The sequence below is a fragment of the Balearica regulorum genome, chromosome 5, assembly GCF_011004875.1.
Source record: "Balearica regulorum gibbericeps isolate bBalReg1 chromosome 5, bBalReg1.pri, whole genome shotgun sequence".
Taxonomy (NCBI): domain Eukaryota; kingdom Metazoa; phylum Chordata; class Aves; order Gruiformes; family Gruidae; genus Balearica; species Balearica regulorum.
The window spans coordinates 46,465,806-46,486,963 of NC_046188.1; the positions used below are offsets into that span (position 1 = coordinate 46,465,806).

At 37.8% G+C, this 21,158-nt stretch overlaps 1 long non-coding RNA gene across 1 annotated transcript in view; it reads left to right on the forward strand.

The window, feature by feature from the left end:
- The window catches only part of LOC142601924 (uncharacterized), a 33,497-nt gene extending 18,059 nt beyond the window's left edge, over positions 1–15,438 (forward strand). Inside the window, exons 2-3 of the long non-coding RNA XR_012835501.1 lie at positions 13,293–13,351; positions 15,389–15,438. This is a non-coding gene — a long non-coding RNA (uncharacterized LOC142601924). The remainder of the gene's footprint in view (positions 1–13,292; positions 13,352–15,388) is intronic.
- The last annotated feature ends 5,720 nt before the right edge of the window (positions 15,439–21,158 follow it).

Here is a 21,158-nt window from a genome sequence, read left to right on the forward strand (position 1 = left end):
GGAGGTGTTTTAAGAGTTGGTTTTATTTCTCATTCGTCTACTCTGTTTTGCTTAGTAATTAGTAGATTAGATGAATTCCCTCTCTTAAGTTCGGTCTTGTTTGCTTGTGATGATAATTAGTGAGTGATCTCTCCCTGTCCTTATCTTGACCCATAAGCTTTTAGTTGTACTTTTTCTCCCCTGTCTAATGAAAGAGGGGAGTGATAGAACGGCTCTGGTGGGCACCTGGCCCTCAGCCAGGGTCAATCCACCACAGTCTGGTAATCATAAATGAGAAGACTAGGAACAGGAGCAGAATTGATATAAGATTAAAACTATATGGCGTCTCCATAAGATTGATGAGAAGAGTCCTTTTCAAGTTCAAGTACATGATGTTTCCACGTTTCTTTTCTTTATACCGCTGTTTGTATAATAATAGCACTTACTGGATGTAGCAAACTGGGAGCTACATGCTCCTTGCTGTGTTTATGAATAGAAAGACAGAGCTACTATCCTAGAGAACTTATCCATTAAGTAGATAATAAGTATGAGAAGGAAAATATCAACAGATTAAAGTTTGTGATGCTTGATCCTCCCTTTTTCCTAACATGTGACTCCAGGATAGTTCATGTACACCTGGAAGCTGCTGAGACCTAGAGCTGTAAATAGCTAAGAGTATTGTACTGTGTTTCTGATGAACTGAAAAATTTAGTTTAAATATTGTCATTTTCTTCTGAAAGGTATAAAATACATTAAAGCCTCAATGAGGCTCATTTTAAATAAAACAGATTATACCATTCATGTGCAACTCTAGTTTTGTGGCTAATGCAATCTCTATGGCTATACACATGTAACCTGATCATCTTCTACATAATCTATAACCATGGGACATTTCAAAGCACTTTCAGCCTATACATCACTAAACAGGTAATATCAAAAGAAGAAACTCAAGAAAGGGATCAACAAAATTTACTGTTGTGCACTGTTAGCTACTTCCTATGTGCAACACTGGGCTAGGTTTTAATGAGAGAAGAGACAGTAAGGTTTTTGACTAAAGGCTAGTTTCTAGAGGTCAAAGCTAACAGGAGATCTCTTTTTTTTTTTTTAATTTTTTGCCCCTATTGAGAGGAGTAAACACTTTGGAGGTTCTTCAGTCAATGGAGGATGATAGATACAAATCTTTAAATAGCATTATTTTTGTGCTGAATGAGGAAGCACAGACACAAATATACTGGTATTTCCCTGTCACATGAAAGCAGGACCAATAGCCTTGCTTGTAAGACTCTCTCCCATTGCCCCAAAGGGATTTTGGTTAAAGTCAAAGCAAGGTTATTTTGTTTGAATATCCACGTGATACTAAAATTTGATCCTGAAAAATAAAAGATCATTCTAATACAAATGTGTGTCAAATTGAACCTATTTATACTAGTGTAGCATGAAATTGGATCATCCTGTCAAATCTATACCTCTTGAGCTTCTAATGTACTTAAATATTCCTTTGCTTTTTTTTCCCCTTGCTTTTCACTTGAACTCATTTGTTGAGTGCTCCAAGTTTTATGGATGATGTGCTCAGTCTTGAAGTCCCTAGGTGTGTGCGTGCACATGGATGTTGACAGAGAACTTCAGCACTGTCACGCTGATTGCAGAGGGAAAACTACTTTGTTACAGAAGTGCGAGTTATGCATCATGCCGACATCTTAATCTTGGGGACGACAGGTTTCAGGGTTTGATGTTAGGCTGGAAATATGAAATGAAGAGATAAAGCAGAAAATGAGAGGAGAAGAGGCTGTGACAAGACAAAAACTGCTTTCTTCTCTTAGTTCAGTGTATGAATATTTTTCTTTGGATTGTAACAGTTACTGAAATATAACAATTTGAACAATTGGAAGCCATGAGTTCTTTGCAGCATCTAAACTGACAGGCCATGGCATTAGCTGATATCTGGAAATCTATAAAGAAGACATAACTACAGGAAGCAACAACTGTAAAAGAAATTTTGTCTTGACTGAAATGGTAGAGCCCTGCTTTGTGATCTGGTGATAGACAGTATTCTTAAGTGGCCAACTAATAATGTTTTGTACAGGTACCTACTGTACTGATTCAGCTGTAATGTAATCTGAACAGATCCGATCTGGGAGTACATGAATGTACAGAGCTGATACTGTCTGACTGTACAGAGGCTGCGTATACAGTAAAAGCACAGTAAGAAATTTGTCTCTGTGTTGCACATGAATGCCTGGGCAAGGCAAACTTTAACAATACATTTTCCAACAGTTCCAAGTTGTAGAAATGCACTTTTTAATGCCGAGTCCCTTAATTCAAATTCCAGTATATCCAGGAGTTTCAATGTGTACATCACCTGCGGTCCTGTGAGAACCACCTTGCATTTTGCAGGCCCTCCGTGCAAAGACCTTTCACTAGTCCTTTCTCTGCCTCCTGAGGGACACCTGGAAGAATTCAGGGGTATGCCAGGGACCTTTAAGGGATGATTGACAGGGAAAGTGCGTGACCTGTGGCACCAAAGCGCTCCTTATACTCCTGGAATGTCAATGCATATTTACTGACATTTTAAAATGAGCCTTTTTATCATGGGGGGATCATTTTGAAACTATGATGTAATAGGGATGGTTTAGAAACATAGGGATACTGGAAGAATCCAGAAAAGATCATCTGCATTACCAACGACAGAACATACTGCAGTCATTCTGCAAATTCTCTTCCTTTACATTTTCTTCTCCCTCTCTCTGTGCCACAAAAGCAGAGACAACAATAAATCTGGATTCTCTGCATTAGGTTGTTTCATTGCTTTCCCCAGAGATTTTCTTCTACAGTATAAATCCAGCATAATGTGCTCAGATTAGTGAAGTTACTTAACAGAACAGACTGTCCTAGTGGCACGTTTATTAATACCATATATAATGAGGATTTAACTGTACAGTAACTTTAGCATCTTTCTATTTAGCAAAAGAAAAAAGGACTCCCCTCCTCAAAATCACACACAACCACTAGTGAAGTTTAGAGGGCTGGCCCACCATCTTCACAGATGAATAATGGCTTTTAAATATCATATGCCGGAAGCTTACAAACCACAGTTAACTGCACTCTGATTCCCGGAATGGAAAGAGAACATCTATTATTTGTTTCAGATGCAAGAGAATAATAAAAAGAATTATGAAAATCTGCCTGCTACCTTGCAGGCAGGCAGAAGGATTCCTGCACTGATGCTAGGCAACACTGGAGGATGAAAGCACTGACTTGGAACAGAGACCTTGCAGAAATCGTGTTATAGCAGAATCCCACCAGTACTTTCAAATCTGTCACATCTTTCTAAAGCCGCTGCGTGACTTGTCTATGACAGCACAAGAATAGGCAGTGACAGATATGAACTCTTCATTTAAGAACACCAGGATGTAATGATATTCTGAATGCTAGCGAAGATGCAGTCACTATGGAGAAGTTACTGTACCTTTGCTTATGAAGTTGTTCTGTAGGAATGCATTGGTTCAGTCTAGAGGAAGTTCATGGAAAAACAAAACAGAAAGTCAATGATGTAGTTGACATAGGAATACATACAAAATTGGTACAAAAAGGTACACAAAACTGGTGCAAAAATGTACACAAAACTGGGCAAGCTCAGAGCTTTAACAGTCTTATATTAAGTCTCAAGCAATTAAAAGTCTTTATTGGAAGAATCAGAAGAATTATTTGGCACGTGCTGTCCAGGAAAAATGGGACTGACCCACAGAGAGACTTTTCTCAGATCTAGGAGATGATAAATTCTGGGGTAGATATGCAAACCTTCAGGTTGGTTTAGCATTTGAAAGGCAAGTTTTCACAGAAGTCTCAGAAGTAAATAATACCCAGCTTTCAGTGGGTTGTCTGCTCCCTACCATCACTATGCTAGCTGAAAGGAGAACTGCATTCTCCAAATTTACGTGAGAAGTGTTGAAACATTCAGCATATGGAAAACTGTGGGTAGGGCCTTCTCCAGGAGTGGGAGAATCACTTGACTAAAGAGGAAAATGCTCAAAGATCAACTTTCACAGACATTACAGTCACTCAGGATATACTATATCCTCTCAGTACTGGTGTCTGGTCCTGTTTGGAATAGTCCTTTGTTCTGAGGTTGAGAGTATATATGCATGCACAGAATATACTTACAGTCTATACTTATAGTCTTTGCCACAATATCTGTTAAGTTACAGGCCTCCATAGAAATATGTACTGCTAGCTAACAGTTTATACATTTAGGGACATAGTAATACCCAGTTTACTCCAATATTCTGCTAACAATATACTAGTTGGGTAAGGAAGACCTAAGAAAGTTCGCCTTCCCTAGCATTAATGAAGATAGCTCACATTTTTCAGACTTCTAGTCTTTCAGTATTTAAAACAGTCCAGAAAAAAAAGACATAGTTTCTGACTCATCTGGAGTGCTTACAGGTCCAGAAAGGTTATTATGAAAGATTAGACTATATGGCTAAACATGTTGGTTACTAGATGTAGTACCCCTCACGAAAGCCATAACTAATGAGAGGCTCTTCAATGCCCCCATACACTGACGGAAGGTGATCCAGGAGCTTTATTAAATATTTTCCTCAGAAAATGCTCTACCTAATCTGGTAAGCCTTACACTCCCTTTCTCTGTTTTACACAGTCATTGTCATGGTATCTGACCCCTCTGCATTTTACTTAACATAGGTTATAACTCTTTTTGTTTGATATAAAAGAAAAAAATCACTAACCACATCTTGAATGTTGTGTGATATTCTAAATGGGTTGTAGAATACATCACGTTTTAACACAAGAAGTAGGGAGTTTTCTGACATCTGACTCTGTCTTGAAAAATTAATTATAATTTTTTTTTTAAAGCTCCTATGCTGACAGGTCACAGCTGTGAAGGGAAATGCTTCATAAAATCAATGAGTCACTTCTGATATGTTGCCTACTTCTCTGCTAAGGTCAGCCCTGCCCTGCTGCTGGAGATAACACAGTGTCAGTGCGTATCTTTAAGGGGGGAAAAAAACCAAACCGTAACAGCTTATCTTTTCATCTGTTGTCTGTAAAAGACATGATTTTTTCCTTGGAAACACGTAATTTCAGCCATGTCCTTGGTACAACAGGTACAATCCTGGTGGTCATTAGGCTGAACTTAGGTAAATAGCTACAGGAACTGTAAGTGAGATTGAACTCCTTGTCATTGGTCTTTCTGGTATAGAGTTCTGCTATGAAAACCCCCACCCTGTAATGACATTGCAGGGGATGTACACATTCGATTGCTAAGAACTGATCCTAGACTGTCAATCCTGCATGTTCCTGACAAATTTGCCCTTTGGTGGTAACACTATTACCAACATAGGTCGGATTTGAAATGGAAGTTGCCGACTGAAAGTCCAACCAAATCAACAAAAGCACAAATATTTCGTAAAGGAACACATATAAGCAATGTCCTGTGTTGCCATGAAACCTTCCATTGTGTCTCAGACCTAATGTCTCAGGGAGGGGTGCTTGAAAAGAAATAGGAGGCTGGAAATATAATAAAAATGTCAGGTGAAACAATAATAAGAAAGAGGGAGGGAGAGAGAGAAAGCACATAGGGGAGGGAAGGGAAGGGAAGGGGTAGCAGAAGGGGAAGGATTAGCAGAAGGGGAAGACCCTCTTTCTGATCAGAGGAAATAGCACGCTCTTCCCAAGCAAAGCCCTTTCCCAAGGTGGTCATTCATTCATCATTGACCTATCCAAGCCCATACCAATTAGTTAATGCCTGGAAAGACAGAAGATACTTTTTAAACCTTTTGAGCTTGGACTAATTTTAAACCTACTCCAGCTGATATATTTACTGCCTGTCTTCCTCATAAATTATGTCATATTCAAATAGTGAAAATCCTCATTTCAGCATCATCAACTCAAGTGGAAAACTGCAAATTCTCCAACAGAAAATTAGGGAACATTTGTTCTGTCTGTCACAGCTCAAGTGTGCGGTATTTTTTTCCTGTCACAGATGTATTTAGGTTTGCTAGCTGGTGAAACTACTGTAGCTATTCTGCAGTGTCCCTGGAGACAGGCATCCTATGGCTACAAATGAGTGTATTATTTAATCATGAAAAGACAAGACTTTGAATAAGAAAAAGCATTTCTAAGATAAATGTTACCAAGGACTCTGGGATCTGACTGCATAATTCAATCGCATTCCATTTTTTGAATGAAAATGGTATGCTGCTGAAATGATGTACTCGTGCCTTGGGAGTGCACTTCATGTACACCAAAGTACAATGATGTAATTTATTCAGTCTTGAGAACAAATCAGTTTTGTAGGTAAGAGGACAGGAAAATATGCTCTCTGAGCATTTAACAAATATTAATTGCTTCACACTGCATCAGAAAGATGTATTTTGTTCTGCATTTGCAAAGTAGGTAGGTACTAGCACTGTTTCAGGCTTTGGGGTGCATCTGAAATTCTTTCAAGGGGCTTCATTTTTACCAAGTATTTGGTATTCTCTTCTGTAAAATAAAGGTTTTTTTGAAAGTACCTCTATGAAAACACTCAGGTTTGAAATCTAAAGAACACCAAATCATTAGGCATGTGTGAACTTTTATACTGAATACTACCATTTTACTCATGTAAATGAAAGACATAGCTTTTGTAATATATCCAGAAATGACTTGGCAATAAAAGATCTGGTAAAAGTGTGTGGAAGCCTAAGTATCAACTACATATTGTAATTAACTACTAGACAGCAATTTGAGTGTACTTAATTTTGTTTTGCCTTTTGCATTTCCTTTTATCTGTATCTGATTTTTCTTACTCCAGTTTTAGCAAGTCCAGTTTTTACCAGTGCAGTTGCTGAGACTAAACCTAGCTAAAAGTAGATATACTCTATAATAGCCTAAAAGAAGGAGCAGATTTAGGAAACTTCGCAAGCATGTGGAAGTAATTTAGGAGTATATCAACAATGCAAAAATGGGAACTTTCTCAGAAATAAAGTAAAACTAAATCTTATATCTTTAAAAACTGTTGAAAATGCTGCCTTTTTGCTGCCCCTGAAAGGTGGCAACATTCCCTTAAGCTGGAACAAGAACAGAAGCTTAACTTCTATATTATTTTTTGACATGTGAAGCATGATGTGAAAATATGGCTCTGTTGGGTTCTTAAGGCTTGTATGCCTTTTGAAGTTCACACAAATGCCTGGGTCTCTGCTATGGGAGAATAAAAGAACCTAAGATTAGTATCTATAATTCAGTTACACCATTCAGTTAACATCTCTCTACTGCTTGCCAGTTCACTTGACAGTGGCCACCATGGTTAATAGCTCACTCAGATTTTGGCAAAGAGGCTAAATGTTGTCCAAGAATACAGGAAGTGGCAATGCCTACACTATTGCCCATGCAGATCACATTCAGTTTGGCACTCTACTTCAGGAGCTGATTCCAGAGCAAGTTGTGTCTTGATTTCTGTAGGTGTCACCAGCGTTTTAGATGAAAACATACAGTGTAGTTCAGGGAACATTTCCTCCAGGGGCGATGGTCTCTCAGTGTTAAATTGAACAGTTTACAAGCAGAGAGTTAAAATTTTCTGGCCCTCATCTTGCACAGCATCCCATATACAAAAATAGTGCAAATGTTTAGATTAGCTATTAATTTTGTCTCTGGCTTTTCAGACCAATAACTCAAGTATAATATGTCTATGAATGAAAAGGATGTAAGATGCCAATAGTAGTGTATTGTCACATTTTGAGTGCTATCACACTGATTTTTATATGATCACAGAGAATTATAAATCCAGTTAGACCTGTGGCAAACAGGCTGCACAGTGAACAATATCATATAGTCTCATTTACTAATACTTGAAAAAAATTTGAACGTCAACTGCTTTGAAGTTTTACTTTGATCTCACTGAGACCTACAACCTGGCATGTAGCCAAAGAAAGGGAGACTTCATGAATGAAAAGTTGAACATCAGAATTTTAGACTAGTATCAAAAACACAGACGGAGAGAAGTGGAAATTGCTAGGAAGTCAGATTTTGGTTTATGATCACTAAGCATTGGGTGGTACATCACAACACAGATGAATAAATAGACCCCATTGTGGTGTTGAATCCCGTTATGCTTTGGACCTGCTATTAAGATTAGCCAATAATTATAAATAGCCTCCTGAGGTCACACCATTCACTGCATATTTCAGGTCCCAAAAGGAAAGACATGTAAATAGCCAGACTAGTTCAGGAATGAACTCAGATAAGCTTCAGCCTTAAACTGTGATTGTATGTAACACAAGGACATTTTCCTCCCTCTCTTCAATTATACATTTCAACAATGTTTAAAAAATAATCCTCAATTCATTATCACAATTATTGCTCTTATTTTCTTCCTGAGGTCTCAGCTTTTAACTCCTCTTCTGCCCCTCCCTCTTTGAAGCCACTAGTATGTTATTTTGCCAAACTACTTGAAAAGAAAATCAATAGTTCCTCATGCATGTATGTCTGCAGTTTCACAATCTAGCTGATACAACATCCTCATCTTTTAATAGAAAAAAAAAATTCTGATTTTTCTCATCATAAGTACACTACACGAAAAGAATTTTATGTACATTTACAAGATTACTGATTCTTTATCCTGAATTGAATCCCTATCATAACACTCCTTTTTGTCCCATTATAGTTTCTACCTGCTATTGCTTCCCTTCATCCCTCCTGCAAAAGCTTCTTTCCCTGCTCTTGGCATAATTTATCCACATGGAGTGTCTGACATTTGATTATGATCATTAGCTCCAACAGGGAAGGAGACTTGATTATCAACAGGTGGGCTGGACCCTTTATTCCTTAAAGTAAGTTACCCTTTCTTCCAGATGCTTTCTCATTTTAAGGGTACCTAATTTGATACTTGGTGACTGATTTGCTGAAGTGCGCATTACTAGCAAGTATAGCAGGTGTCAGTGGCAGATAAATTGACATTAAGCATTAAATACTCTGTAATACCACTGTGTTTGTTGAGTTGGACACCCAAGGCTAATTCAGAATAGCACACCTGTGCCTTTGCTTCCCATGTGTAAAATGAAGTGGTAATGCAACTTTCTTCACACAGCTGATATAGATATTAATGCATTCGCTAAGACCTAAGTCACAACATTATGAATACAGTAGATTGGCCTTTAACTCTATATTCAGTGAAGATATTGGATGGCATATAATAAATAAAGCATGGGAGATTGTGCAATAAATGGTGAAGATGAAAAGCACAGTTGAATAGCTACCATTCAGTAAGTACTATCCAATTGGTACACTAAATGAGGCAGGGGTCCTATGGGAAACATTTAATCTTGTAATTAAACACTATCGTAAAGGCATATGCAGAGAGGATCTGAATAAAAGATCAGAAACCTTAATTCTGGTATTTCCTAACTTTGGAGTGTTAGACTTTGCAAACTTAATGGGGTTTTGTTAATGTCTTTTTCAGGAGATATGTAATATATACTATACTTGCATTCCTTTACACTAAACTGCTGCTGCACTCACAGCTTCTGAGGGGAAGAATTTTATTACCAAGGGCATTAGTGAATGGTAAAATATCTTTGAAATCACAAAGGAGAGTGACATCCCCTAAGCAGACATACTGAACATTGTCAGAATAACAATAAGATGTAAGAGAGCCATGGCCCACTGTGTAAGTATATCTGTTAAAAGAAAAGTTTATTTCTTGTGAAAAGCCCCACTTAAGAAATTTTAGGAGTAGGCAGTGGAAAAATGTATGAACGAGAATGACCTTGTTTTGGCAGAGAAGAAGAAACAGCCTGATAGAACCTGAAAGGTCTATTTCTAGCTCACATCTCAGCACTGTTTCAATCCACTTCTGCCCTAGGGTAGTTCACTGTTATATATGTTACTGTTCTCTCTAGTATGGGGTTGAACTTTACCTTAAGTAAATCTAACATACAGCTGCAGGGCTTACCTGATAGGCTTCTGCTATGTAAAACCTGGAAGTAGATTCCTAATGTGAATAATCATGGCTGTATTATTACTGAATCATGACACAAAAGCATCATTTGGGATTTGGTCCTATTGGTTTTATAGCTATGGTTTTACATGTCCAGAAGTTGGCCCTTGCCATCAAGAACTCATCTCAAAACAAATCTCAAAGACACACTGATGAAGCTATATGCAGATGAAGCTATACAATGCCATATATTTAGGACTTGCCTACAAGGGGAAGTAAGTCTGCAGCCCAATCCACATCTTGTCCACATCTCCCGGGACAGTCACCTGTAGTGAAGGCAAGTCAACATCAGGCAACACATCACCATCCAAACGTGCTAGAGATAGCCCTGAACAGCAGTATGCCTGTGTTATTTCAGCACTGGAATCGCACTAGTTATACCAACTAAGAAAAAGGCTAGTTAGCTTCAGTGTAGTACTGTGCCAATATACTAATAGTACTTCAGAACTAGTATCTTAGCTTGGGATTGTGTTGCATTATGTGGGCAAACATAATATTAAGTAGGGATTTGTCTCCAGAATGCTTCCTTGCTTCATGCAGGTACTTCATAAAAGTGCTTTTGTCTGCAGTCAGATGCACCTTCCATCACAAAAAGTCACTTAGCCAGCTGAAAATATGCCTTTAAGTAGTTGTGATTAACTAAAAAAATTTTGTTCATAGGACATAATCCTCACATCTGTTACTATTAAATTCCAGTCCAAATTCTAGAAACCTATATATTATGATGTGCAAAATTTAGATGTTCATCAAATTCCTTCCACCCCAGACATTTAGAACACTATGATATATATCTGTAAGGTACAACTGGCACAGCATATTGTGGAACTAATCATTATGTAAATGAACAAATTTTTAGGTCAGAAAATTGACAAATAGACTACAGTTGTTCTAGTCTCCATTTGAATGATACTATTTATTTCTTCAACCTCCTATGTTTAGAAATAGAAAGAAATACTCTAAACATTACAAATTCAGAGGTATTCTAAAAACTTTACCATTTCTCTTCTGTGCACAGGATAGTTTGTGACTTTGTCAGTTTGCTCTCCTTCAAGCCAGCTAAAATGGCAAGAAAAGTTGTCTGATCTTTCTAGTAAACACAGCTTCAGACATAGGGACAGTTTTATAGAGTAAATACCAGCCAGGTTAAATTACCACTGTAAAAGCTTTCTACTCATGAACAGTGATTTCTACTTTTCTTAGAATGTATTTACATTATTACATTGCAAAAGCAGAATATTTTTTTTTGTTCTTCTTGCTCTTCAATATATAAAAGAACCCATCCCAGTAACTAAATCAAGATAAAAGGGATCAGTATTTTCTTTTCCCTGGGATGTATCAACCATCATTAGGAATGCAGACAGTAAAAAGGCAATTTGGGACTCTGAGAGCAGGTTGCAAAAATAATTTACAGTGGTGTTCACTGTTGGCATTATATTAAATCACATCAAGACTTTTCATTTGTTCAGGCTGCATTCAGTATGGTATTAAAAACAAGTCTTTCCATTGCTATTTTTATTGTTGTTTGCAAATAAGATATTTTCTTCTAGATGTCTAATGTGCCAATAGAGACATCTCTGCACAGATACCAATTAGTTACTTACATTGTAACGATAGTCATTACAAAGCAGACACAGTGGGAATGAAATCATGCCTTATTAAGGCATTTGTCAGGCAAAGTTGCTTCTCTTTTCTTTTTAATTATATGCTGGAGCAGTTCTATCAATGCTCATACAGTAAATATACTGCCAATTTTAATTACTGAGAATCTAGGACAAACACACTGAAGTCTTACGTATTTTACACCCCTTTCTTTCTACAACATTTTTCAACTGAGTGCCATCTCAAAGTGCTTTATAAGCTGTGAGTTAATCTGGAGAGTCCAGTGTAGCAGCTAGGTACAATACTATTGCCCCTTTCTATGAACTGTCTGAATTTAAAGAAATAATTTGTCCAGCATCTCAGACTGAATCAGTGGAAGAACCAGAAAAAAACCCCTCAGATCTTCATAATTACTGATTTTGGTATGTACCAAGCAAAGCTGCCTTCTGTTCCCTTCAACTATGACCTGAGACATAGAAGTACTTGTTGGGATATAACTTTAAAGTGTGATTACATTTGTTTTATGTTGTGGTTCTGCTCTGTTTAGACAAACACTTTCCTTTTTTGTTGGATTCCCTGGTTTCTCCTTCCATGTGCCACAGACTGCTACCACTGAGATTTTTTTTCATGACTGCTGCACTGTTATGCCAATGCTCTCCTAGCCCTTGAAAAGCAAAGGTTCTGTCTGAGCCCTTGTCCTGTCCTTGGCACAAATCTGATCTTTATATTGTGAAATATGTGTGCTAACTTTCTTTCTGATACTGCATATTTTCAAGGTAGCTCTGTAACTCTGGGTTCCAGTCAAGAAGAAACACCTAATTACTGCAGACATGAGGCATTTCACCAAGGTTTCAAGCTTATCTTTTCAGACTTCAAAGTAGTTGGGATCAGTAAATAACTCTCCCCTCTGAAAATGTTAAAAGAATTTCTTGCTTAGCAAATTTTAATATTCTTCTTCCTTCTGCCTTTGAAAGGCTAACACTCCTGAAAAGAGAAAAAAGGTTTGGCAAAAAGAGAAGTGTTTTAACCCAGACTCAAAAGCTCCAAAGAATCTCTAATCCTCTGTATTTTCCAGCACTTCTCTGAATTGCCCTCAGATGCTGTGTGGGTCACAGGCTGCCCTCTCAGCTCTGAGACCCCCAGTTCTTTTCTCTAGTGTAAGAGTTTGCAGAATATTTCCACATTACTCATGCACTGTTGTGACATGCTTTTGTCATTCAAAGCAAGGCTTTTACAGCCTGGTAACAGTGGTAAGAACTCATTTCCTCTGAACTGCAAATTAAAAAGAGGCTAAGATGGCTTGTGGCACCCTGTCAAATACTGTAAATTGTTCTCACCGCACCATATTTCAAAACTGATGGCAGTGTAAACTTATGGGTGGGTATGGCGGAAGGTAACACTCAAAGTGAGACTGTGGGGTACCAAATCTGCTCTCTGTCAAGGAGGTCAGAACAAATTGGCTCACTTCAGGAGGCAGAATATTTTTTCTGTCAGATCTTCATAGCCAGGCTAGATTCCAAATCCCATGTATGTTGCTCCCATCTTGTATGTTACTGACTTATGATATGTGAGAATGGAAGAAACATGAAAGAAGAAACATTTGCTCCCCTATGTTTGTGTTGTCTTTAAAAAGAAAGTAAAAGGAGGCTTTTGTCTCTATTAATCCTGATAAATGGCTCTGTGACATCAAATCTGTGTCATTCTTTATATGAATTATTCCCAGAGCTCTACGGATTTACTGCCCCCCAAAAGAGAAGCACTTCAAGACAGACCAAATAAAAGGTAATTATTTAAAAAACTTTCAGATTTAAAAAAAATCAAAATAATTTCTATTTAATCATGAAGTTATGAAAACTTATCTGAAGACTTAATTTATTGCTGTACTAAAGGTACACATTAAATACTAATACAAAATGTAGTATGTTTGCTATCATAGTGTTAATGCATATCAAACTACTAAGCTGGTAGAAGTAAATTGTCAAATTCCGAAAATCCACTTTATTGACTTGCTAACTCAGTCGAAATGGCTGTAGCCTCTTCCTGTGGTATAGAAAAGAAGACATTATTCAAAAAGTTTATTTGAATTACTGATTCCATTTAAGAGCAGATATTTGGATAGACTTGCTAAAAGGGTGAAAATTATGTTTCCTCTTCCAGCCCATGAATAAAGACTGGTTATAAAAAGGAGAAGATCAACTAGTTTTAGAAAGATAAAGGATCTGGTGATTAGAAACAATCTCTTCAATTCATTAATAACAGATGATGCTTTCTTCCTCTACTAAGAGACCTTTCTTGGTGGTTTGGAAAGATTTGCATGAAGTCAGGCCTAAAGCAACTTCACTTAGATTCAGAACAAAATGAAAAATAAAAACGTGATTTTGATGGCATTTCAATTTCCTTTCAAATACAGCTTGGCATAAATTGTAAGATAATCATTACATATTAAATAAAAATGTAGAATTAATAATTTTCTAACAAATTAAACGTGATAATTAAGGAATTGAATGACTATAGATTGAACTTTCTAAATTATTTACAACAATGCCTGTACATTTAGCATGTCCTCCTGAGTCAGTAAAAAAAATGCCATATACAAGAAATGTTCTTCCTTTAGAAAATCAGCTGGAATGACCCAATAATAACAGAATTTTAAAAGTTTAAAGCAAATTTTCTACTCACTGATTTGAATAATGATCAAAATCCTACAGTTTCAATCTCTTTGAATTAAATCAGTCTGCTTAAAGAACACAATAAAACAAAGAAAAGCATTGTTGTAGAGATCACCTCCAGAACTAGTAACAGCTTATATCATGTTTGTTCTGTAAGAAGCTTAGCAAGTGAATTTTGGGGAAGTCTCAAGTACCCAAGAGACTATTGGCCTGAGGCAATGCACTGATTATAAGAACACAAGATATAGCAGCATTTCTTTTCTCTTCTCTGGCTGTATGGATCCAAAAAGCTAGTTTATGATAATACTCCACTGTGCCTTTTCCTCTTTCTTTTCGCATAAAATGCAGGCCCAGTAGCAAACACGAAAAGGTTCTTTGACAGCAAACATGGCAAAATTAAACATGCCCGGCAGAGACAGAAGGTTGGGCACATGAGGAAATTAAATCTGTCAGTGTGTCCTGTTGCCCATCAGTCTTGAGCTATGACTATTCATTTTCTAAGGTAAATGCAGAGAATGCTTCTATGAATTAAAGAGAAAGACCTGAGCCTGAACCATGTTTCAAGAGTGCAGCTTAATCAATAGCATTAGGGAATACTGTGTTCAAATTATGGATATATTTATATTTAATGAAGCCAAGGCTTGTGAAATATACCCTGGATGACAGGTCTAAAAATTAATTTCTATTATTCCATTTGATCTCAAACCTGGCAGTGGTAGAGAGGGTATAGGCAATTTCATTTACCTAGATAGTACAACTCAAGTGTGTCCTATAACACTCTGAATACAGTCAGCATTATTTATAAAACCAGCCTATGCCCTTATTTAATGATTGGGCAGTCATGCTAAACAATTGAACCTTTTAGGGAATAGTGTTAGTTGAATGTCAATACATACATATGATTGCCTTTGATCTGTGCAGAGAAATGGTAATTAGGATTTCCATTGAGTTTTCTGACAGAGGTGAAGCTGAATTAAAGGCTATTTATAAATATTTTAATATCATAAAACAGCCTTAGAGCCAGCCTTAGAGCAATCAATTTGAGCAGCACTGTAAATATGCCCTTCATTATGTAAAGGTTGGCTGTTTAATAACAATATGCAAATATCTTTGCAAGAGTATTTGCTTTTGTCTCTTCTCTGTTTTTCAGGCACAATGTTTCTCCCACTGGGGAAAGTGTGCAGACAAACCTACTATCACTTTTGCTGTTTATTTGTACGTATAGGACTTATTTATGTTCTTCAGCCAAATAAAAACCTTATACGCCAGCAGCTTTTTTCATTAAAACTTCTATTAAAACTTGACTTAGTGTCATGAGAATGTTCATTATTTACAAGTCAATGTTTAGTGGCAGAACCAGAAATCTGGACACTTTTCAGCCTGTATGAATTGTCTACAACTCCACTGACTGCAGCTGAGAACCTGTCCCATAAATCCCATTTGGTCTGCTTCTAGATAAAGCTGATCATCTGGCTCCAAGACTGCCTTGTTGCAACCATAAGTTAATGAGTTTATTTTGGACTCAGATTTTTTGTCTAAAAAGTAAGTCTGAAAATACCTAGCTTATGTGTTGCATTTTTAATTCAGGAATTCCACTAAATTTAGAATAGCACGGAGTCAGTAAAAATGAAATCAGGATTAGGATGAGTTTTAACATGCAGATGTAGCTGAGGTCACTAGTAAACAAGTAAGATGCAAGTTGTAAAGCTGCAATGACAAGGAAGGGAGACAGACCCCCAACAACGTAATATTCCTGTTCACCTGCACAACCCCAACAGGGTTAAAGCCTATGCTCTGCAACTGAAATCAAGAACATTCTGACAATTTTACTGTTCGTAATTTAGTCAGCATCATGGTTTTGCATGGAATTGGCTTCCTACTCCACTTAAAATCAGCAATATTATGCATTCTGCATCTTTTCTCTCTTCCTTTAAGAAAGTAATTTCATCCTTAATCATCAACTTGTGGTGGTATCTTAGACTTTCAAAAAATTAAATTCCTGTTTTAGCCATTATCAATACAAACTCTTTAACTCATCTTTCTGAATTTATACACCACTGACACCAATTTATTATTTTTCTTCTTATTCTGAAGCTTCTTGGATTGGCTGAAATTGTACACAACAACTCATAGATCAATAAGTAATTCGTTTAGAATGCCAGGGATCATTTGTGATCTAATTTTTGTGTGTGGGTCAAAGTAAAACAAGCACAAAGCATATGTGTATGCTCTCAAAAATAAGCACAGACAATTCAGTTTGCAAAAGTTCTTGAGCAAGAATCACCTCAAGGAATCAGAGAGGAGAAACGGAAATGACAGTCCAAAGTGAAGGCAATACAGAAATGTTCCTGTTATCTTGATCAGATTTCTCAAAGTGTCCATCACTGAAGACAATTACAACTACAAAATGATAGCTTGAAAATATTTGGAACTGTTAAACTATGAGAACACCACAGGATATCACTTCAGCATTAACTAATGTAGTAGCAAAGCAGTTTTGCACCTGAATTTTTAGTTACCGACCACATAGTACCATGCCATTCTGGATTACAGGGGAAAATCCCAGGTAGTCCAATCCCTCTGCGGCAAGTTCACAGCTGTTTACTGTGGCAAAGCGAGACTTCTTGTCTTGAGAGACATTGAAAACCTAGTATTTGGTATGAGTCAAGGTTTACATTTTCTTTTCATTTAATCTTTTTACGTATCAGTGCTGTTAGGATGCAGTGCATATGCTCTTCTCGGTTACTTCTATTTCAACTAGGCAGCTCTGTAGAAAACAAGGAAAGCTCACCTGCCTTATTAAAAACTTGAAGGTCACTAAAGTTTTGATAATGGGCTTTAGCTGACACAACTTCAGCAAAGACAACCAAATTTTAAGCATTACTTAACTTAAATCGGCAGTTTTGTGCATGTGAACAAGACCCGGGATTATATAAACACCAGCAAAAAAGCTGGAGTCAACTCTGGTCCATATTGAGACAAACGCTCAAAATGCAAATAAGAAATCATGCTTTGAGGTAGCTATCCCTATTCTTCACCAAATGCTCAACTTTATTCTGAAGCTAACGTTGGTAGGCTGTCTACAATTGGTCAGCCATTCAAGGAAAAATGAAAACTACTCTTGGGTGAAATACTATGAGATTCCACTCACGGCTTCCAGCCATCTGCTTTCTACCACATTTGTATGGTGTTTCCCTTGGAAAACATCTGTTTTGTATAAAATCTGGAAGAAGGGCACTACTTACTGAATGGACAAGTTGCCTTCTAAGACTGCTTTGGCCTACCTGTATTTACTTTATGAGAACTGACAACACTGAATTTCCAAAAAGCCCATTTACTTGGAGGAGATTGATATTTATCCAGAATGCAATTTTCCAGAAGCCAGGAAGGGGGAGAACATTTAAAGGTAAGTAGTTGCCATGCTATTAGAAGGACATATTTTTAATTGTTCTAAGGAAATGAAAATAATTGTTAAGAGCACAAACAGTGACAGTATTAATTGAAGAACCAGAGGTATGTCAAAGCTTTAGTTCTGGTCAGGATAGGACTTTGATGTAGATCTCCTGGGTGTCCCCAATTATGGCATTTTTGTTTATGTCTTAGAACTCATTAAATGGCTTCTGTTCAGACTGAGGTAAACCAGACAACGTGCTCTAGAAGAGTACCTACTGTGCTCCAGCTACTAATGGGTACTTAAGCTATCAGCCAAGACTAGATAGAGCTAGTCTGAAGTGGAACCACTGATAAGTGAACAGCGTGGACTTTAGCACCAACTATTTCAATGTCCACTCCTATTGTACCATACTATTTGCCATCATAGCTGTATCTAATTCTCCTAACTGTCAGTTTTGCCAAATGCTTGCTTCACGTTGATCATACATACACAAGAGACACTGAGAAACAGTCTATGCTCTGGTCCAGAGAAATAGCCCTTTCAGGGATTTTATTGAGGAATATGAAGATTTGGAAAAATCTTCAAAACTATTGGCACACTGCAAACTATTACAGTGAGTTACTTTTTATTTTGGTTCTCACAAGCAGGGGCAATATAGAGCAGAAAAAAATGGCAGTGATGTACCACTTCCTTTGCATGATCATCCTTTACCAGGTAGAAGGAATCATATATGCTGTCAATAGCATATATTAATTTGATGCTTCTGTGTACTCTTACTATATAATTTGTCTTACTACATCGTTTGTAATGAAAAATATCTTTAGCTGTTTAATATCTTTATCAATGATCTGGATGAGGGGATCGAGTGTACCCTCAGTCAGTTTGCAGATGACACCAAGTTGGATGGGAGTGTTGATCTGCTTGAGGGTAGGAAGGCGCTACAGAGGGATCTGGACAGGCTGGATCCGTGGGCCGAGGCCAGTTATATGAGGTTCAACAAGGCTCAGTGCCAGGTCCTGCACCTGGGTCACAACAGCCCCATGCAATGCTGCAGGCTTGGGGAAGAGTGGCTGGAAAGCTGCCTGGTGGAAAAGGACCTGGGGGTGTTGGTTGACGACCAGCTGAACATGAGCCAGCAGTGTGCCCAGGTGGCCAAGAAGGCCAACTGCATCCTGGCTTGTGTCAGAAATAGTGTGGCCAGCAGGACTAGGGAAGTGGTCGTCTCCCTGTACTCGGCTCTGGTGAGGCTGCACCTTGAGTACTGTGTTCAGTTGTGGGCCCCTCACTACAAGACAAACATTGAGGGCAACAAAGTTGGTGAAGGGTCTACAGCACAAGTCTTATGAGGAGCGGCTGAGGGAACTGGAGTTGTTTAGCCTGGAGAAAAGGAGGCTGAGGGGAGACCTTCTCGCTCTCTACATCTCCCTGAAAGGAGGTTGTAGCAAGGTGGGTGCCTTTTTTCCCAAGTAGCAAGTGATAGGTCAAGAGGAAACGGCCTCCAGTCGTGCCAGGGGTAGTTTGGATTGGATCTGAGGAAAAATGTGTTCCCCAAAAGGGTTGTCAAGCATTGGAACAGGCTGCCCAGGGAAGTGGTTGAGTCACCGTCCCTGGAGGCATTTCAAAGAGGTGTAGATGTGGCACTAGGGGACATGGTTTAGTGGTGGACTTGGCAGTGCTAGGTTAACAGTTGGACTTGATTGTAAAGGTCTTTTCCAATCTAAACAATTCTATGATTCTATGAAAATAGATGCCTATGTAAAAGGCTAGGTTTTGACTATCAGTAGATTTGTCAAAGAACAGTGCTGTGCTCTGGGAAGACAGAAAGTACCTGTCTTTCACTAAATTCTGTAATAAAAATTTTCATGTCAAAGATTCTAGACTCTAAAAAGGGTCAAAGGGCAAGATGTTAGTCTGGTCTTATAATGATCACAAGATTGCAATGGGGATGAGAATATTAGATCATTCCTGTGAGGACTTTTTATTTTTTCTTACTGAAGCTGACAGGTAGACACATGAGATTATTAGATGTGGGTCATTAAAGACAGCTAATGTTCTATCACACACCTGTAGCAAAGGCTATTCAGTGATATGATACCACATCTCAACACCTGACTAATGGTAACATAAAACTGAACTCCTCAGCCTTTTCTCTACCTACTCCACTATCAGAATGTATGGAATTCCTAATGTACCATCAGAACTGTTTAAGTCAGTTCCAAATAACGCTTAATTGTCTTTCTAAGACTACATAACACAACTTCTGCACCCTCAGCTGAATACTGTACAGCTATGGTCCAGGTCTCAGAATTTATGAACAAGTCATAGTGCATGTATACATATCAGCTTTTTCTTTTCAACACTGAGGTTCTATTGCAGTCTTTTAAATTAATTCAGGAGTTAGCTTTCTTTATTGTATTATTATAACCCCTTTCCCTTCACAAGATAAATTTGTAATTTGAAGCTGGAATCTTCATACCATTTAATAAGATCAGGAGGAGAGAATACAATGTTAAGAATACTATTCTCTATTGATTGCATTAAAATGCTGCTAATAATAGTATGTAAAGAACATCCTAGATATTGTTCAGATCAGGATCCCTGGATGGTAATTGCCTTCATGTAGTAATAAAGACATGAGAAACTTACAAAATGTACCAAACAAGCAGGTTAAATGAGTGTATTGGACAGAGGATTTGAGGAGGTATGGTTAAAAACAAATAGGATGCCTTTAGTTCTTAGATATCCAGCAGTAGCTGTAGCAACGCATTATCCATGAGCTCCTGAAGCCCCTTCAGCACAGAAGCCTGCAATTCCCCGAACTGCAGCATAAGATGCCAACCCAAATTTTCCCATGAGAAGTATTTTACACATTGCAGAAGCACAGTACAGGGAAGACTGTGAGAACGACTGGAGAACTGTTCACCGTTTCTTATCCTTAGAAAATATCTGGTCTCCCTTTTCGTTCATGGGGAATTTCAGTTCCAAAAAGAAAAGTTAAAAGTATGTGGGAGTGTTGATTGGTGGCTGATTCAGAAAGTAGAAAAGGTGCTGATGAAACAGAGTGATTCAGACGAGGGAAGAAGCCCTCAATCAGACTTGTCTGACGCACAAATTTCCTGAAGTAATAAATAAACAATAATAAAAGAAAATTACCCATGACCACTCTATGTTGCCTGCCTTTCTGGGCATAAACAGGGAGAAAGCAGTGCAACCACAGCAAAACCAGACAAGTTTGGTCTTCTCTGAAAAAGATCCCACCTGACAACATCATGCTTTCTTTTCCTGGGTGCTAGATTTACATGAGAGCTTAATTATTGTCTGTATGAGCTTGAGAGACCCAGAAGAAATGCCCTCCATGATGTGTATGACCTGTAAGTATTGGTTTGTGTTTGTGCTAAAGGAGAAGTGAGAGGGGGAGTGTTTTTGTTGTTTTTATTCTTTTCTTCTTTTTTATCAGAAGATGTAATAGCTTATGACAAGGTCTATTAGCCCCTGGAAGGAAAAGGAAAAAAGGGAATGTCTTTAT